The following is a 6,514-nucleotide window of genomic DNA, read 5'->3' on the forward strand; positions in this document are numbered from 1 at the left end:
GAATGTCCATCCCCACCATTAGAGCAGCTTGTATCCAAGGCATGGACCACACCACCCCAGATGCTTTCTGCTGGCAAAGCAGTGCCTCTGCATCCCACCAGGTCTTTCACTCGTCCTCTAACACCTTCCAGATTGAGGCAACGTGACGTACCAGCTAGCTCACCATACAGTTCTATGCCTTCCTGGGTCCCAAAGCATCAAAATGAAGGCAATCAGACCCTTCTGCTCCCTGAAGACCTGGACAGGCATTTCAGCCCTCCCGGAGTACCAAACAAAGCAAACATTGCCACCCCACCCAGGATCCCACACCTCCACTTGAGTCAGGGCAGCCACCCAAAGCATTTCTGCCAAGGCGACCTCTCCCCATAGGCACAGCCGTCCTTGGCTCCTGGACCCTCACCCATCAGTCAATCAGACCCTCACCACCTGAGCTAGGCTCTCCCTTTTTGCTTCCTCCACCCAAGCCTGATGTAGGTGTCACATCTACTGCATAGCAAATTCTGGATGCAAGCCATGCTTCAGGATCAGCCGCTGTGATGCAATCCTGCCTTACTGGGCTTCTTTTGCTTACCGTAGCTAGTTACTGACCCATGGGCTGGCTTTTAGACCCACTCCTAGCTAACAGCCCTCCCTATAGCTGTCTCAGCCCCTCAAATAAGGAGCTGGAGCCAAGCAGGTGGCTGAGCAAGGGCTGTCTTTGGAACCCAGCTGGGTCACGTATTGTAGCACTAGACATAGGAGGGGTAGTCTAGCTTTAGGCCGATACTGAAGGCTTTCCCCAGCAGGCATCACACGGTAGGAGTGATTGTGTCCGTCTTAACTGATTCCTGACTCTTGTGGTATTCATACATCTCATCGCAGTGTTTATTAAGAAACATTACATAGGTGGAGAGCTAGCCTTGCAACCCTGCTGCAAGGTAGGTTGCATTCTCCCTGTCTTACAAATGGGGAAATGGGGGGCACATAAAGTGAAGCGACTTTTCCCCAGGCTATGGACACAGCCAGTAGCAGATCTGAGAATAGACTCTGAATTCTCACCCCTGAGCTTTCATCTTTGCAAATCACTCGCTCTTCCGCCCCCATCCCAGAGGAGATTTTATGAGCCAGACTGAATTCTTCTGAGCGATCAGGATCTGAAACAAGTTAGAATCCGGCTTTTTCCTGTGCTGCCGCAGTTATAGATGTCAAGGCTTTGAAAAGCAGATTTATGGGCTTTACAGTTTCCTGTAACGGTAGCATCAATAATTCAATACACTCTCAGATCAAACACAAAAGCACAGCCGTGCAGTCTGCTGCTAACTCTTAGCATCCTTGCATGACACGCTGCAGTCAGTGCTACCCTTCTGGGTGCTTTGAGGAGGTACTGGAGGAACTCGCTCTGGGGTCCTGACTATAAGGATTCGTCAAAACGGCACCACCCGCAGTGCAGCACCCCCTGGGCGAGGTGGGGCAGAGCTGAGACAGAGCAAAGAATACCTCCTGTATGCATAGCCCCCATTTCCACTGACACAGCCTCCCCCTCTCTCTGTTGGGGCAGGAATTCCCTATTCGCAAAGAGAACTGCATATGCTTTATCAAAGGAAGTATGCTCGTGTTCAGGATCTTGAAGCTCAGAGCAGCGCTAATGCCTGCTGAGCAATTGGAGACCAAGTCCTTTCCATCCTAAGCCTCCACCTCCACAAACTTAGAGAAGTTTCAAAACTTCTAGGCTTCCATGCTTGTTGAGAAGAGGATGAATGTAGTGATTACATCCCTTACAGCAGGCCCTGAACGTCTCAGCGTGGGGATCCTGGTCCCATTGTCCTAGATGCAGTGTGCATGGATGAAAGCACATCAAAAGTTAAACGAGAACAGATTGGAGAAAGCGTTTGCTATGGAAGTGGGAAAGGATGAGGCAATAAGCCAGACAGGATGCTGGCTCACTGCTAACAGTGCTAGCCTGGACTTATAGCACCCAGGTTTAAGTCTCTGCTTCATCATAGGCTCCCTGTGTTATCTTGGGCAAGTCATCTGGTCTTTGGGCCTCGGTTCCCCATTTGCAGAATGGGGATAATAGCACTGGGCTACCTCACAGTGTGTGAAGAACCCAGACACTTATCTCAAACACCCTGTGATCGCTAAAATGCCATCAGAAGGGGACTGCTGTGCTGTTACAACTGTGGGAGAAGCTGCCAGCTAGCTCTGGGCACTGGCATCATTTCAGTGAGAATCAGAGGTAGATCAGGACTTCACTGTCCTGTTGCTGCCCATGTCTGCTTCTCTTGCCATCTCTCACTCTGAGGCCCCATCTACACTGCATCAGCCTCACATCCCCAGCCCCAGCACACAAAGCTGGCTGGGCCCTTGGACTATCAGATCCCCCCTTGCTATGGGTCTGACCATGGGCTGATTGCTTTTCTGTAGGACAGTGCTTCAGGTTGTGGGTTATAAGCTCCTTATTCCTTGCTGGGGGGTGGAGGCATAGAAGAGGAAGAGAAGGGCATGGTAATGGGGCAGCCTGTCAGGTAGGATGATACAGGAGACATCTTAGGCCACAGAGAGCCTACGAAAAACCTGCACCATCTCTATATGATCAGGTCCATTAGGACTGAGCCAGTCGTTCTTCTACCTTGGTGGGACCTAGAGGCCAAGGTCCGCAGGTGTCACTCCTACAGGTGTAGGAAAACTGCAGACCCTAACTGCTGTCACCCCCATGTTCAGCACTGAGACTTCCAGGGAGGACTAAGAAACCTCAGCACAAATCCGGCTTGCCACAATGGCAGCATCAGAGCCGTAGCTGATAGAAGAGGCACACATCAGCCCCAGGCCCACCCCAATGGCAGGCAGCAGAGCATAGCCTAAGGCTCTGAGCAAGAAGGCTACTAAATCAGCCAGACACACTGCAATGCCCAGGGCTGGGCAGCGGCACTAGAAGGAAGCAGTGGACACAGAAGCTGATTCTGCTCAGTGCCAACGTCCAGGTCTTCTAAGCTCCTAGGCCCTCCATGGACTCAGTCCCATTCACCTACTCATACCCACAAAGTCAGTTCTGGACTGCCATCTCCGACTCATCCCCCGATAGCAGATCCTGCCATCACTCTCACCCTTTTCCAGCATGAAACCTCTGTTTAGATGGTGCGTGTTCCTCAGTCTGGGCCCTGAGACATACCATTGCAGGCCTGACCCCATCTTCTCCCACTAGTCCCCTCCCCAACCCAGTGGGGATCTCAAAGGAGTAGCAATCTGTTGGACTGAATCTCCCCCCTCCCAGAGCAGTATACAAGCCCCAGAATAAGAACACAAGAGCCTAATTGCAGCTTAAGCAATCACAGCCTTGCTAGGGCCATCTTCTGTATTGCAGCCACCTCCCTGCTGGGAGGATCAGCTCCACCCCACACCACCACCACCCCACTTCTCTTGTCAACACACAGCAATCTCCAGCATATAGAAGAACCTACCAGCTGTCTCTTTCCACCCACCTGCACCAAGCTGTAGTCTCAGCCATTCATCCTCTCCAGAGAAATCACAGGCTGCCATCTGCTACAGACAGCAGGGATTTTTTTTTAAATACCCTCCCACCCCCAGGAATAGAAGCAGGATCCCAGGCATGTACAAGGGTCTGGAGCTTAACCTTTTGATGGGGATGGTGCATGCTAGCTCTTACAGCAGTCAAACACAGTCCTGCAGGCACCCATCCCCTGGCAGAGCCAGCAACATGGCTGCAGAGAGCACCCTGAGCATGGAGGCCCAGAGACTGCAAGGAGGAGGGTGCTGAGCTATCCCAGATTATTTATTCTAAGGAATGAACCACCGCCCTCCAAACTGCCTCCCCTCAGCCTGCCGTGTGCCAGAGCCAGGGGTCATCCTCCTGAGCACAGCCAGTTGACAAGCCCACCTGCTAGGGCCACTTCCAGCTCTCAGCCAGAATGCATCGTGCCCCAAGATTTATCCTCTGGTGACACAAGTGTTGTTCCCAGAATCAAACCTCTATCCTGCCTATGCAGCCAACTCCACAAATGAACCCTGCAGGCAGAAGCCACAGTCTCTGCAAGGCAGAGCTCTCCCCTAACCAGTCACTTAGGACATAGACATACCACCGAGGCTTGGACGTTGAACCAGCCTCTTGAAAATGGTTTGCTTCCAGTTTGCCAGCCTGGATCTGGGCGCCTTCATTGTCCTGATGCATCTATTAGCAGGCGTCCTCCTGGGGCAAAGAGGATTCAGGCAGAAGCACCCAGGCAACACTTTGTAACACCAAACCGGGCTTGCAGAGCTCAGCCTTTCTGTTAAGAACAGCGATTCTCAGCCGGGGTGCCTTACAGTGCTTTCAGAAGTGCCACAAGATGCTATGCCATGTTAGCACTGTTGGGTGTGCAAATATGATTCACGAGATAAACCCGGCGATTCAAAATAGGAATCAACAGCATCAAACACATTCTGATCTGCTGTGCTCGCTCCGAGGTCTTGAATTGCTCCATTGTTTCTGTAGTCAAAAATGAAAACTAAGAACCGTTTGGGTTTTTTTCCAAGGGGTGCCTTGAGTCTAAAAAAAGGTTGAGACTAGTTCAGAAGCCCTCACCTGTATCTCCTCACTTCTCCACAGAGAGGCACTACTAGTGCATACTGTACACTAGCTGCAACCATCCTAGTAGCAAGACCGCAGGCTGCCCTCCTCCCAAAAGGAAGAGCTAGAAGGGCCAGGTGGCTAAGGTCGGACCCTCAGCTGCTGCGTATGGCTAGAGTGCCAAGGAAGCCAGCCTACACCAGCTGAAGACCTGGTGACTAATCCTAGTAATTAATTAAAAGCTGCTGCAGCCTGGAACTGTTTAGTGAGAAGGGGGGTGGGTTTCAGTTCAGATCCTAGTGGAAGGGAGATAGCAACTCACTGCTGGCACCAAGTGGCTGTTAGAGGGGGCCCATGGGGCATGGAGAACAGACTCCTCCCCGTGCCTAGGGGCATCCTACCAAGTCAGGCCTGAGACACAACTGCCGTGACATGTGGGGGAAGCTTCTTCTGCTGATGGCGCTGTGCTGTGCACGTGCAGAGGAGTTAGGGATCAGGATGTCACCCTTGGTCTCTGGGGGTTTCTAGCATTTATTGGCCAAATCTCAGTCCAGTGAGACAAAAAGAGAGGACAATGTGACCCCAGTTGGCCCTGGCCTGGGTGTTTGCCCTGCCTGACCCCTTTCTCCCCCATCAGCAGAGAGTGTGTCGGGGCTGGTTCTCCTGGTGCTTGCACTACAGATACTCCACTGCCTACAACAGCTCCTCCAGACTTAGCCACAGTGAGGGAGAAGAGACAGGGACCCAAGGACCTGCTCCTGGCTGACACCAGGGGGAGGGAGTTGGGTTCACTGGAGTTACTCCTGGGTTTGACTGAAATCAGAAACTCCATGACTTCAGCAACAGCACGATTTACTCTGTGTTGCCTGTGACTTGGACTCCACGCTGCTCATCTCAAGGCTGTTCTTAGGACTCCTCCTTGCACATCAGAAAGGCAATACAGGTTGGCCTTCCTGGGCTTTGTGTGTGTAAATAGGCACAGCCGTGGTGATGGCTGGGCTAGAGCGCTTTGACGTAACCTCCCCCAGGGCTCTGTGGAGAACACATTGCATGACACTTGGGGCAGCATTGCTGGGGGAGACATGAGATTTCAACCCCAGGAGCTGCTGACTAATGGGGAACATATAAGATCGAAATGCTGGGAAGCGAGGTCTGCAGTGGAGGGACAGCTATCTCGCACTCAGACCAAGGGAGACAGGACTCCTGGTTTAGCTTCACAACATGAAACTGCCTTTTACTCCTTTGCAAACAAGGATACACAAAAAGCCAAGGTCTGTGACCTGAGCAGTAGGGTCAGGGGCTGGGCTGGCTGCTGTTGTTCGTGTGTCCCATCTAAGTGAGCAGCTCGGGCTGATGCCCCATTAACCCACTGCTTATCAGCCTAGTGCTGAGTTGGGGCCAGTTCCTGATTGGTATAAAATGGTGTAAATCCAGGTAAGGCCTGCTTGATCTGCAAAATGGGGACAATAATGCCTGCTCTGTGGCATCACATGAAGCTTCAGCAGTGTGTGGTCCCAAGCACTTGGGGCACTTGTACACATGATGGGGGGGTCAGTCTTCTGTGCGCCTTAAATTGAAATGGTGGGTTTTTAATTGGGGTTTTATTTTTCCATCGTGTTACAGCAAGAGGCCCTCTCCTTTTTTTCTTTTTCGGTGGAGCCTGCCCACAGCTGGGAGGTGAGAGGTCTGGACTTTGCTGGCGGGCTGAGGGGTCCCTGAGCTGCGGGGGGCCTTGGTCCTTCCCTCCACGGTGGCAGTGCCCCCCAGGGAACAGTGGGATTGGGCCTCAGGGGCACAACCACTGCAAAGCGAAGGACCAGGGCTCCCCACAGCTCAGGGACTGCTCAGCCCAGCAGCAGCTCAGGCGCCTGCTGAAGGCTTGCCTGTACACTAATGCCTGTACACTAATGCCAGGAGCCTGGGCAACAAGCAGGACGAGCTCGTCCTCCTGCTCAGTGCAAAGAATTATGA

Source organism: Crocodylus porosus, unplaced genomic scaffold (assembly GCF_001723895.1).
Source record: "Crocodylus porosus isolate Cpor-Errol unplaced genomic scaffold, CroPor_comp1, whole genome shotgun sequence".
Taxonomy (NCBI): Eukaryota; Metazoa; Chordata; order Crocodylia; family Crocodylidae; genus Crocodylus; species Crocodylus porosus.